Source organism: Puma concolor, chromosome C1 (genome assembly GCF_028749965.1).
Source record: "Puma concolor isolate L17-30 chromosome C1, mPumCon1.1.hap2, whole genome shotgun sequence".
Lineage (NCBI taxonomy): Eukaryota > Metazoa > Chordata > Mammalia > Carnivora > Felidae > Puma > Puma concolor.
This window is the reverse complement of record NC_141674.1, coordinates 126,518,793-126,532,425: the sequence shown is the minus strand read 5'-3', so window position 1 is coordinate 126,532,425 and position 13,633 is coordinate 126,518,793. Positions and strand designations below refer to the sequence as shown.

Genomic DNA, 13,633 nt, shown 5'->3' with positions numbered 1-13,633 from the left:
GCCACTTCTGGGTGATGTCAAGCTGGGCCACTGAAGAGATACTGCCCAGGAAACTGGAATTTGTGTTACAAGGGAATGATTAGTCTTGCTGGGTGGCTTCCCCTGTAGCTAATGAATGCTATTACCAAGAGTCCTGTCCTTGGGACAAAAAAAAACAAAACAAAAAAAAAAACACAAAGCAGGGGGAGAATTAAGATGGACTGTGGCCTCCTGCTCCTGGAGCCCTAATGTGAATTCTCCACTTTTATTGAAGCAAGCTCCATCAGGTTTCTGTTGCCAGAAGGGTCTTACTAATATCAACTGTCCAACCACCCACCTAAACTAAGGGAGGCAGCTAGGATCAAAAATACTCAGGAGAGGGGCACCTGGGTGGCTCAGTCTGTTAAGCATCTGACTTCGGCTCCGGACGTGATCTCACGGTTTGTGAGTGTGAGCCCCGTGTCCAGCTCTGTGCTGACAGCTTGGAGCCTGGAGCCTGGAGCCGGCTTTGGATTCTGTGTCTCCTGTGCTCTCCCATGTGTTCTCTCTGTCTCTTCCAAAAATAAATATTAAAAATTAAAAAAAAAATTCTCAGGAGAATCTATTCTAATGTCAAAGAAGCTACCTCATTTGGGGGACATTTCTCAGATTTTACGTAAACTCTCCATACTATAGTTGAAGCTCATTTGTTTTGATTTCTTTTTTACTGCCAATAAATAAGTGAGCCAGTGACCGACCATTCTTCACCTGGCATTTCAGATTCTAGAAAGATATATCCAGATCATTCTGAAACCCTTCCTGCCTCAGCTCCTTCTCATCAATCACGTTAGCCCTACAACATAAATAACACTTTTGTCCTTCCTTGACAGAGTTGGAAAATTTAAGTGTGAGAAAAATTTGGCCTTTAAGGGCCCAATGGGGGGGTCTGAATGAAAAAACACTTTTTTTCCCAAAGTGTTTCCAACCCCAAAAGTCCATGATTTAATGTGTTTAAATTGTATTATGCTCAGGAATAATAGCACCCTAATTCAGAAATGTGGCAATAAGGACCAGTTGCCAGAAAGGTGTGGTGAAAGAGGCCAGGATCACTGTTTCTCTACCTCTTCCACTAATGGACTCCATTATATTACAAAAAAAAGCACTGCTGCAATCTAATGAATAAATAACTAGCACTTGAATGGAATTTGTGTCCATTTTAATTCCAGCTAGTTTCCACAAGAAAGCCTCATTTACATTTGAAAAGGGGGTAGGGGGTGGATAATATTTCTTAAAATGAAACATTTTATTTATTTATTTATTTATTTATTTATTTATTTAAAATTTCTAATGTTTATTTATTTTTGAGAGAGAGAGAGGGAGAGAGAGAGAGAGAAAGAGAGACAGAGCTCGAGCAGGGGAGGGGAGAGAGAGAGGGGGAAACAGCAGGCTCCGGGCTCTGAGCCATCAGCACAGAGCTCGACACGGGGCTTGAACTCACAGACCGTGAGATCATGACCCGAGCAGAGGTCAGACGCGCTCAACCGACTGAGCCACCCAGGCGCCCCATAAATGAAACATTTTAGAAATGGTTAAAAAGTTTCCTATATAACCCAGTCGGGTATAATGTTAAATCACAAAAACTTAATTGTTGAATCTAAGTTAATAGAAAAGAAAGTCTGAGTATGACCCAGGAAAAGAAGTAGTTTTCACATGTGCCAGATTTGTTTAGTGTAACCTGCAGAAGAGTATCAGGAGAGCTAAAGGTCACCTGAACAGTGTCTTCTAAATGGAGGTTTGCAACTAACTGATGGGTTATGAAATCAATTCAGTGCAAGGGTCAGAAAACATTTTCTTCAAGAGCCAGGTAGTAAATACTTTAGGCTGTGCAGGCCAGATGATCTCTGTCACAATTACTCAACTCTGCCATTGGAGCTTGAAAGCAGCAACAAAAAATACATGAATAGGAGTAGCTGTGTTCTAATAAAACTTTATTTACAAAATAAGCAGCAGGCCATAGTGCTGTCTCCTGACCAGAACTTTTTAAGTGAATGGAATGGAATGGAATGGAATGGAATGGAATGGAATGGAATGGAATGGAATGGAATAGATCTTTTTTAAGTTTATTTATTTATTTTGAGAGAGAGAGAGACAGTGCAGGAGGGGCAGAGAATGAAGGAGAGAGAGAGAATCCCAAGCAGTCTCTGTGCTGTCAGTTCACAGCCTGATAACAGGACTCAAACCCACAAACTGTGATATCATAATCTAAGCCAAAATCAAGACACCAGGCCCCCCTGGAATAGAAAACATCTGAGGACATCAGTGGCAGGGGAGTAGCTACTGTTTCTTGAAACTCTTCCTACTGTTATATACATGTATATGTGAGTTAAGAGTTAATATGTGTTTATTACTGTAGGTTGGGGTCAAACCCACTGTACTAGAAATAACAAATACTTTGAAGAGGAAAAGCAAGTCTGCTTTGGACTTAAACTGATAAGAATTTAAAGGACATTCAGGTGAGAAAGAAAGAAAGAAAGAAAGAAAGAAAGAAAGAAAGAAAGAAAGAAAGGAAGGAAGAAAGAAAGAGAAAGGAAGGAAGGAAGGAAGGAAGGAAGGAAGGAAGGAAGGAAGGAAGGAAGGAAGGAAGGAAAAGAAAGAAAAAGAAAAGAAAAAAGAAAAGAAAAAAAAGAAAAAGGGTAGATACAATGGGCAAGTTCTCCAGCCTAAACTATAACCTTAAAAGAATATTTTAAAATGTATTAAATGTGTTACAAGAATATTAATTAGGGGTGCCTGGGTGGCTCAGTCGGTTAAGCGTCACACTTCAGCTCAGGTCATGATCTCGCAGTCCGTGAGTTCAAGCCTCACATCGGGCTCTTGGGCCGGGCAGCTCAAATCCTGGAACCTGCTTCAAATTCTGTGTCTCCCTCTTTCTCTGCCCCTCCCCCCCAAATAAACATTAAAAAATAAAAATATTAATTAGTTATGAGTAGTCCAAAATGATATTCAAACAGACATTAAAAATACTTCTTATGCTATTCAAACATCTGAGATGAGGGGTGTATCAGTTAGCAGTTGCTGTGTAACAAAGCTCCCTAGAACTCAGTGGCTTGAAACAACAATCATCGAATATTTCTACAGCTCTACAGGTCAGCTGAATGGTTCTGGTGATCTAGGACAGATTCACCTGACCTTGCCAAAGCATGTTCAGGAGACTCTAAGCACCCAACAGTTCAGCTGGAGGCTGGCTGGTCTAGGATGGCCTCAGCTGACACAGTTTGGCTCATCCTGTGTGTCTCTCAGAACTCTCCATTAGGCTAGCCTAGGCATGTTTGCCAGGTGGTGGCAGGGATCTAAGAGAGCAAGTCCAGCTGTGTAAAAGGCAATCAGAAACATGCAGGCTCTTTTAAACTCTGTTCACAGGATATTTGCTAACATCCCACTAGCCAAAGCATCACATGGCCAATCCCAGTGGTGGGGGAGAGAAGAAAAGGGGACTACAGAGTTATAAGGCAAAAAGTGTAGAGACAGGGAGGCCATTAACTGGGGCCATCAGTGCAATTAATCTACCACAGGCAATATTTATTGTCTGTTATCATGTTGGCAGAAGCAGAGAAATTTGACATTATTTTACATTTCCCTTACCATTTCTCATTTTGTTTTTCCATTATCACTTCTGAGGCAGAAAGACAGAGTGAAAAGAACAGACTTCACAATCAATGAGATCCACTTTTGCATTCTGGCTTCATGACCCTGGGCAAGTTTCCTTAGTACCTCAGTTTCCTCACAGAAGTAGGACTGGTGATAATTACACAAGGCTGGACACATAAATGTGCATAGCTCAATGTCCAACCAAAGCAGGACTCAAATCCTAAATACAGTGTTTTGCAAATAGCTGACTTTAATATATTCAAAAAGATGAGGGGAACTTGCCTAAATTTCCTATGACAGTAAAGTTCCTCAACAGAAAGAAGGAGATCTACATAAACAGTAAAACAAACAAACAAACAAACAAAAAACAATTCTTTACAAAGAGTTTAGAGCACTGTGGGAGGCAGAAAAACAGCCCCAGAGATGTTCACATCCTAATCCCTGGAACCTGTGAACACACTACCTTACAGGACACACAGGATTACCTTAAGGACCTTGAGATGAGATTATCCTGGATTATCCGGGAGGGCCCAATCTAATCACATAGATCCTTAATATCAGAGAACCTTTCCCAGCTATCATCAGAGAGCCAGGTTGATGGCAGAGGGACAAGGACTCAGCTCAGCATCACTGGTTCTGACCGCGGAGGAAGGGGGCACAAGCCTACGAATGTGGGTGGCCTCTAGAAGCTGAAAGAGGCAAGGAAGTGGATTCTTCCCTAGACTTTCCAGGAGAAGTGGACACTTGGTCTTGGCCGAAGGGGCCTGTGTTGTCTCTCTGACCTACTGAAATATAAAACAATAAATTTGTGTGGCTTTAAGCCACTAAATTTGTGGTTATATATAGAAAGATTGCATAATCTTATAATCTTCATACTAATAAAGGCTGACGATGAGGAAACAGAAAAGTCTCTCTCAAAGTCACTGCAGTGGGAGGAAGAAACCGGAACTCAGAGAACACTAACCAGGCACGGCATCAAAAATGGAAAACTGGGGGCGCCTGGGTGGCGCAGTCGGTTAAGCGTCCGACTTCAGCCAGGTCACGATCTCGCGGTCCGTGAGTTCGAGCCCCACGTCAGGCTCTGGGCTGATGGCTCGGAGCCTGGAGCCTGTTTCCGATTCTGTGTCTCCCTCTCTCTCTGCCCCTCCCCCGTTCATGCTCTGTCTCTCTCTGTCCCAAAAATAAAAAATAAAGAAGTCTTCCTGGAGAACCTCCTTTAAAAAAAAAAAAAAAAAAAAAAAAAAAGGAAAACTGTATCTGATTCTGTTTTAGGGGCAATTAGAGAAAAAGCACTATGATAGAATAAGCAACTCATTATCATGGAAAACACTTTACTGCAGTCTATAGGAGAGTGTAATAAAATCATTAGCCATACAACCTCCAAAGACATCCTAGCTACATCTGATAAGCCTGTGCTAGGAGAACAACAGTATTAACAAAATCCTTCCACACCAACTTTCTGGAGACTTCTTTTAACTGAGGGCTACTCCAGATCTGCAGCTCCAATCTGACCACTCCTACTTCTTGTTGTAGATAACAGAACAATGAGGCAAAGAGTGCTAACAGCGTAGACATGAATACACACACAATTTCACACAGTAGTACCAGTTTGTTGGGTTTCATGAGCCCAAGAATTGTGCTCTCACGATGGAAAAAATGTCCACAAGAAGTCCTCTGATTGATTTAAACAACAGAACTGTAAACAAGCACAACCAAAGAGGCCCTCAAAACTAGGAAAACACCTAGAATATTAAGGACAGATTAAGGAAAGAAGAGTTTGATAAGCATGCTGAGCCCAGCCAAGAAGGCATACTAGAAGAATCCCACGTATGTAGGAGAAGCTAAGAGATGCCTCGTATGACACATGAAGAACCAGAATCACAGAACGTTGAACTGACCTGCATGGAGACAGCCGGCTAACTGCAGACAGGCCCGCCTGTCACGGTAGAAGTTTACCCAGGATGCCAGGATGCCCAGCTGATTATGTGAGCGGCCAGGGGCACAGGCCTTGTGGGAGGGTGCCTTCTAGAGCTCTGTACTCCTTTCTGAGAAGTCCTTGGGGCTAGATGCATTGTTTTTTTTAGCCAACCTAGGAAACAACTTTCCCTTTCTGAAGCTTATTGGACCTCAGAAAAGCAAATAAGAAACAAAAAAAGGAATGGTAAAACTATAGAAGAAAATGGTAACATTCACCTAAGAGAATTACATCTGTATGTCCTAAATGATGGCTAGTGAAAGATCACCCACATAATGTCCCCTTGGGAGGCCCTTCCCCTCCAAATCCCCACTTAGTTCTGCCTCTAACCCCAGTGGCTCTGAAAAATTACAGGAGAGGGGGTGAGAGAAATCGCACAGAAATAGGAAAGAAATATCAAGAAATGCACCAAAGGAACACAGAAAGATCCTACTTAGCATGAGGCAGAGGTGGAGCTCTCCTAAAAAAACATGCATAAGAGAAAGAGTCGGTCATGTAGAAAACTCACTGGCAGGAGCACTAGTAAATTAAAAAAATCGGAAGTGAAAATAACAGATGGTTAAAAAAAAAAAAAAGGACCTACAAGGAGATTGATATCAAACTGCCTGTTCTTTTAATGTAGTTGTTTGGTGGGGAAGCTGTAATGAACGTATGTACACAGAATTTGGCCCAGCTTGCGGCAGGGTAAATCCTTAGCCTCGTTCCCCAGGGCACTGTGCCACATAACCACAGAACTCCGCGAGCCTGGTCATCTTCTGCTCTTTGAATCTCAAGTTCCCAAAGGAAAAAACAGCTTCACTAGGGGAAACAGGTTATTTCTAGGCGGAGTAGTAAGGACCAAGGCTTTTTATTTCTAAATATACAAAAATAAACATCCCAGAAGAATAGTGATAATAGAGGGTTGGTTCCTCTTAGGTAAGCATTTCAACTGTCTACTACAGGGAGTCTACCAGCAAAAGCAAAAACAACTTGAGTTTTCCTCAATCTTTTTTTATTCAGTAAGGGAATTTTCTTTCTTCATGCCACACCTCCTTTGCCATATGTATGGGATTATACAACGTTAGGACTGAACAGAACTTTGGAGCTCATTCAATCCCCTCTTACTTTTCCACAGAAGAACTGAGGCCCAAAGTGGTCACAAGGGCTGACTTAATGTGTTCTTCATTTGCATACTGCCTCCTAACTGAACTTAACTCTTCTGTGTGGCCCTGACCAGGCCTAGACTTTAAACTCCTTGGGGCGCCTGGGTGGCGCAGTCGGTTAAGCGTCCGACTTCAGCCAGGTCACGATCTCGCAGTCTGTGAGTTCGAGCCCCGCGTCAGGCTCTGGGCTGATGCCTCAGAGCCTGGAGCCTGTTTCCGATTCTGTGTCTCCCTCTCTCTCTGCCCCTCCCCCGTTCATGCTCTGTCTCTCTCTGTCCCAAAAATAAATAAACGTTGAAAAAAAAAAAATTTAAACTCCTTGAGCACCTAGGGACTACTTATTAACCGGAAACACTCAGAATCTGGAACAGGCAGGAGCCCCGGGATGCCCAATGCAATGCTAGTCATACGCAAGGAATAAAATGAAAGGAAATGGTGCTTGCTGTTGCGTCCAACTGGAAGATTCCACCAAGTATGGTAATTCCAGTGGTCAGAGGAATATTCTTCAGGGCCTCAGCAATCCTTCCAGGAATCCACAGACACTGTGGGATTGTCCTCATGGGCCCTTTATTAGAAGCCCTGAGGCCTCTGCCAGGTCACCCCTTGCCTACCCCATGCTCCTATAGAATGGAAATCAATGCTGAGTGGGGCCAGAAGCCCTGAGACACACATAGACAGAGAGACAGAAACAGACAGACAGACACACACACACACACACACACACACACACACAGAAAAGGAGAGAGAGAGAATTTAAGAGTGAAATGTAAAATTGATTCCAGACTGTATTCTTAAAATGTCAAACTTAACATTCAGAAGGGAACACCTCACATAAAGGTATAATATAAGTTGCTCAGATTCTCCCACATGGGGATGGTAAAAAGATGTGGACATACCACCTGCTCCCCACCAGATTCCAAGGTGAAGTCGGATGTGTGCCTACAGAGGGTTCTAGGAGTGGGAGAGACAGATGTCAAATGACAAACTATCACATTTGCTTCCTGAATCATTTCTGAAGACAAAGCAGGTACACATCTGTTATCAGTTGTTATCAATTGCTCCTATAGACCAAGGGTCAGAAGTGAAACCCAGCTTTGTCACTACTGCCCACTGGCTGATAAGCCCTTCTCCCTCTGCACCTCTATGCCCTCAGCTAGAAAGAGTAGGAATCAGGAGGGATCTCCCTGAGCTGCTTTTCAACCCCTGAGTGTCTAAGCTTCCTCTTGGCTTTGGTTGGAAAGGAAGGGCTGGCTGGAACAGGGTGAGCTTGCTAGCCTTAACTAAGCATAGTGCAGCTAATATGGACTCCGGACCTAGACCACCTGGGTTCGAATCCTGGCCCAGCCACTTGCCAGCTGTACGTGACCTGGGCCAGGTTTCACGACCTTGCAAAGGTCTCAGTCTCCCAATATATAAAATGGGAATAACAATAGTATCCACCTTACTGTCGTAGCAAAGAGTAAAGGAAATACAAAAGAAACATTTGCAACCATGTCAATTACAGAAGGTAATTTTTTTTCATCCCATCTCTATTTTCTTGCTCACCTCTTCTTGACACTTCTCCACTAAGACACATAATATCTGTGATGATCACCAACACAACACACTTCCATGGGTGGACTGAGACATGAAAGACTATTATACTTCCAAAACTATTATAGTGGAAGACTGTTCTGTGTAGGATACTTATGAAAAGCATCTCACCAGCATGACAGGACTTAGAAGCCGTCTGTGCTCAGAACTACAACACTAAGGACTGCAGCTTAGACAGGAGTGGGTGGGTGGCACACGTTCCCTCCAGGGCCAGCCACAAAAATCACAGAGGGATGCAAAAGTGACGCTGTTAATTCTATTCTAGGGGTAAAAAGTGAATCAAATGCAAACACCAGTATTTAACTCCTGCAAGTAATAAAGTACTTAGATACACCTTACTCCTAAATTCATGCCATAGCCAACAGGGTTGAGAAATACTCCTTAGCCATCGTATATAACCTCCCCAGCTGGGGCCAAGGTCCAGCAGGCCTTAACACAAGCATCGCAGGGTGGGGGCGGTTTACAGGGAAAACCCCACCAAACCCAGCCATGAAAGCTGATCCCCATGGCCTGTCCAGATTTTTCAGACCTGACAAACGGCCTCAACAGAAAGGCTCCTGTTCTCTTTGCAGAAAGTTATGTGTTCAGACAAGACAGCTCCGGGATTTTGAAGAAATAAAGTGATTCTTCCAACCCCTCTCCTGCACACATACAGCTTTCCAGATGCGACAAAGTCAGGGAAACATGAATTTAAGCAATGAAAGAATAAGTAACACAGCCCAAGTGGGCAAACACAGCTCAAGTCCCCATGCTTCCAGCCAACAGAGAACATGGTTAAAAGCACTAAGGCTCCTGGGACCCAACTTGGCGACCTTCCAAGAGCTATTAGTTTGCATTAACACACTGAAAGAGAAGTCAGATAAATTAAAAGTGAGAAGGTAATTTTGAAGAAGGACGTCTTTATACTCAGCACCGGCACAGGGCATGGCTCATGGCAGCTGCCATATAAACACTCAATGAACACACCTGCAGCTGGCAGAGGTCACGCCATGCTCAGACTTTTGATGTTGACACAAGATGCAAGATACCACAGAAACAAGATTTAGATTAGAAACTCTAAGGGGCACCGGGGGGCTCAGTCAGTTAAGTGTCCGACTTTGGCTCAGGTCATGATCTCACGGCTCGTGAGTTCAAGCCCCATGTTGGGCTCTGTGCTGACTATTCAGAGCCTGGAGTCTGCTTTGGATTCTGTGTCTCCCTCTCTCTCTGCCCTACCCCCACTAGTTCTCTCCCTCTCTCTCTTTCTCTCTCAAAAAAAAAAAAAAAAAAGCATTTAAAAAAATCTTTAAAGAAAGAAACTTTTACAAGGGTCGGGAGATCTTTACTCAATTTCAAACAAATTAGAAAGTACAATTATCTTCTGGTTATTAGGAGTGACTCTATACTTCAAAGCACTTGAGAACTTTCAAGGCAGCCTAGTAAAACTTGCATTGACAAGTACCAGATTTATTTGTGACCCAAACCTCTCAACTGTCACCCACAATGGCATCCTCCCCCAATATAAAATTATTCCCTTTCTTTTTTAAAAAGTACCTGGATTCTGGAACACATACATCTTCCTTCAGCCAAAACTATCAATTAACTGATCACCTGACACAAGGACCCTTTCTCAAACTTTGACACTCATCACAATAAACCCTCTGAGACAAAGCTCCTGGCAGTATATGCTTTCCTGATATTTACTACAATACTATCAACAAAGAAAGCCACCCCCCCCCACCCCTCCTTTCTGGGCCCAGAAGGCCGAAAGACACAAGGAGGACGGAATAAAATGAGTACCCACTACTTTTTACATCTCTTGGCAAGGAGCAGGGCAACTGCCCACCTGGATGATCACAAGTGTGAGAGAGGACATGAACCTCCCAACCCAAGTCTTATGATGACTGCTCTATGCAGTTTTCTGGACATCTCTGCTGCACATACCGGTCACTGTCTGTCCCCTGCCAAAATCAATCTGAGGGTGACTCTGCAATGACTTAGATCCCAAGCCACATGGAGCATTTGGAAAGGTGGTGTTAAGTGAGGGACATCTACAATGGACCCTGAGGAGCCACACTTCTAAGGGAGGAACCAAAGGCCTCCCCTTGGGCTAGAATCACAGGGGGACTAGCATTTCAATGCTTTTGGAGGCCAGCTGGGCAGAAGGCTGGCTTAGTTATTTTTAAACTGAGAAACTGAATGGGAAGGGAGAAAATTTGAATTCCTGTGCTCTCCTGAAATGAGGTCCCTTCCAGCTCCAAGATGCTACTGAAGAACATTGCATAGGCACATACTTCTTTATGAGAATGTACATATACATACATACGTGTGAGTGTATATGTCTGCTCTATTCACACATGGAACACAAAGTGCTTGAAATGTGCACTGCTGGGATCACAAAGCCCGTGGGCTGCTTTGCAGCACGGCTGGAGCACCCAGATGCCACTGACAGATATGGGCAGAGTCTGAGCCCCCAGTCTCCCGCCATCGCAGTCCGCCTTAACACCAGCCGGCAACTGCTCCTGTAGGTGCAAACCCCCAAAGCCCCAACCCAGGCCTGCAGACTCCTTTCTCCTAGTGATTCTGGTCACAAGTGTCCCAAACCCAGGCAAGCTGGAACAAAGGTGGAGACCAAAGGAAAAGCCAGCACCCAGCTCTGCCAGAGTGTGGGTGTCAGGCAGAGGCACTCGCTTCTCCTCTTGTCGCAGCACCTAGAAGGGGCAGAAGGGTCACCCTCTTCACCCTCCTCTATCATGGCCTTTTTCAGAACCTCTCCACTTCACTCCGACTACACTGAGTTGGTAACTGGAGAAAACTAAAAAGGCCTCTAGAAAATGGAGCGTCACTTAATCCTGACAAAGTTAAGGTTGCTTACCTCAGCCCTGAACAAGAACAAGAACAAGAAGAATTTGTAGGAAAGCAGGAAGTGGGGGTGGTGGTGAAAACTCATTTATTAAGTCAGATCTGTGATGGGCTTGCCCATCGCGAAAAACTGTTTTTTGATTTCTTGAATCAAAACAAGGCAGGTCTGATCCTGCATCAAGGATCAGGATAAGGGTGATGCAGTAGCTAACATGGTGGTGGGTGGGGAGGGGGTGCTCGAGGAGTAAAACCCAGCCAAGTTGCTCAGGTCCTGATAATGAACACAGGCAGGGGCCCCCCACTTGCCTCTCTTTACAATGAGATCCTGCTGCTCATGCTCATTCTGAATTGTGTTTCCAGGTGCACCGGGCCATCCCACCGAGCCCGGTACAAACCTTAGCCTTCCCCTCCCCAACTTCACAGCTCCATAAATGCCCAACCTTCCCTAAACGGGCGGCCACAGCCAGGTGCAAACAAACTGTGCCCTCCCCTGCGCCGGGCTTGGCAGTCAGAACCAGGAGCACCGGGCTCTAGACCCCGATCCCGGCATCTGAGAACCTCAAGCATCGCCTGGTTCCCTCAGAGCACCCCGCTGGCGCTCGCAACGCGGCTGGACAATGCAAGCGCCACCTCTTCCCTGTTGCGCGCGGTAGCTACGAAACCACGGCTTTGTGTGTGACAGCAAGTGTGTGCGCGAACGTCCCCGGCTCACACACCCCCTTCCACCCAGTCTGCTCCCTGCGCGAGGTCCGCGCGCTCAGCGAGTGTATAGAGAGCGGGTCCGACCGCACCGCCAGGCCTCTGGCCTCCCAGCCTCGGACCTGGCCTCGAGAGAGAGGGATGACATCCACACCCCCGTTCCCAGCCGCGGGGGCGGTCGGCGCGAGTAGCGTCGGGAGCTGAGCAAAGGCTAGGCAGGGGCCAGGGGCACCAAAGGGCTACAGGCGGGCGCCGCGCCCCCCACCCACGCGCTCCGTCTCCCCCAACTTAGCTCGCAGCCGACCCGGAGGGGGCCGGGGCGGCTCGCGACTCGGCAGGAAGTTCCCAGGGCCGCACTGAGCATGCTCTCGGGGAGTGTGTGCGCGGGTGTGGGCTCTGCGCTCCCCGCAGCCTCTTCGGCCAGGCAGGCTGGCGGAGCGCGCGGGTGGGATCGCGGGGCCGGCGGCCGGCCCTAGGGGTGGGGGTTTCCTCGGGCTTCCTTGGTCCCCCAGCCCGGAGGAGCTCCGGCCGCCCCATCCCTTCTCTTCTGGGCCTGGGGCCAACCTCCCTTCTTCCTCTCCCCTGGCCGGTGGCGGAGCCCGCCCTGTGCGCCCGGGTCCCGGGGACCCCAGCTCGGCCCACACCCGCAGCGCGACCCCACCAGCCTCCTCCGAGGTCCGAGCGCCCATCTGCCATCCCCGGCAGCTCGCCTCCGGTCCGCGCCACCAAAGCTTCCTCTGGTCAGTCCTTTTCCCAAAGGGCCCTGGGGGGCCTCCTGTCTCCCCTGGGGAGGGCTGCCCCGGGCAGGTGGGCGCCTCAAGGCGCGTCCCCCGCTGCACTCCCGGGTCCCGCAGAGCGGCTGCAGCCAGGGCACCCACGCAGGAGGCGGGCGGAAGCCCCTGGCCGCGCCGCCCTCGGTGCAGGCTCTCGCCGCCCGCGCTCAGCTCCCCGCGCCCTCCGTGGTCCCCTCTGCGTGCATCTCTCCGCGGGGATGGCAAGCCCGACGCTATCTCCCCGACCCAGTAGCTCTCACCTCCTTGTTGAGCAGCAGCAGTAGCAGCAGGGAGCTCCCGCCAGCCGCTGTCCCCGCGGGGCCCACGACACGGCGGGGCACGGGGTCGCGGCGCCCCGAGCCTGCGGCGCGGCTACCTGGGTTGGATCGCGCCCGGGGCCGCCGCGGCTGCCGCCGGAGCCGCAGGGCCGCCGCCGAGCGGGCCGCGGCAGGGACGGTCTACAAACTCCCAGCCCTGGCGGGGCCGCGCGCGGCGCGTCCACACACGGCCCGGACGCGGCAGAAACACTCCTCGAGGGCTTAGCCTACCAGGGCGAGGGTCTGTCCGCAGTTTCTTCCAACACCCCCCTGCCTAACCTCTCCAACTTCTCCCCGCTTCTGGGCTCTCGGCTCCTGAAGGCAAGGATTCTGGTCAGAGACGTTGGGCAAACTCCCCGCCCTCCCAGGCAGAGCGCTCAGCCAATTCGGAACGCCCCAGCTTTTCAGGGGCCGTCTGCAAACTCTCAACTCTGTGGGAGAGGACTTCTAGCAACCTTTCAATTCCGCAGCCCAAAGGGAGAATGGAGCGAGGGAGACAGGTTAATCATGGCCATAAATAATATTCTAGCAAGGTCAGGGTTAGTGTGCAAATGTTCATATGACGAAGCATCCTCCCGAGTGGTGCAGTCCAGGGGCTTTTAAGCACTAGGGGCATTCCAGCAGTGAAGCCCAGGGAGGGAAGACTGGGGGCTCACCCATTTACAGGTGCATGCAACTTTAATAAAT

At 47.8% G+C, this 13,633-nt stretch overlaps 1 protein-coding gene across 6 annotated transcripts in view; it reads right to left on the bottom strand.

The window, feature by feature from the left end:
- Positions 1-13,276, bottom strand: part of MGAT5 (alpha-1,6-mannosylglycoprotein 6-beta-N-acetylglucosaminyltransferase) — a 336,396-nt gene extending 323,120 nt beyond the window's left edge. For 4 of the 6 annotated variants that reach the window (XM_086715202.1, XM_086715200.1, XM_086715207.1 and 1 more), the window contains exon 1: positions 12,890-13,028. The gene's annotated coding sequence lies outside the window, so the exon portion shown is untranslated. Of the gene's footprint in view, positions 1-12,889; positions 13,029-13,177 lie in introns of those variants that run through there. The other 2 variants (XM_086715203.1, XM_086715204.1) reach the window with 2 other exon arrangements.
- Positions 13,277-13,633: the final 357 nt, after the last annotated feature.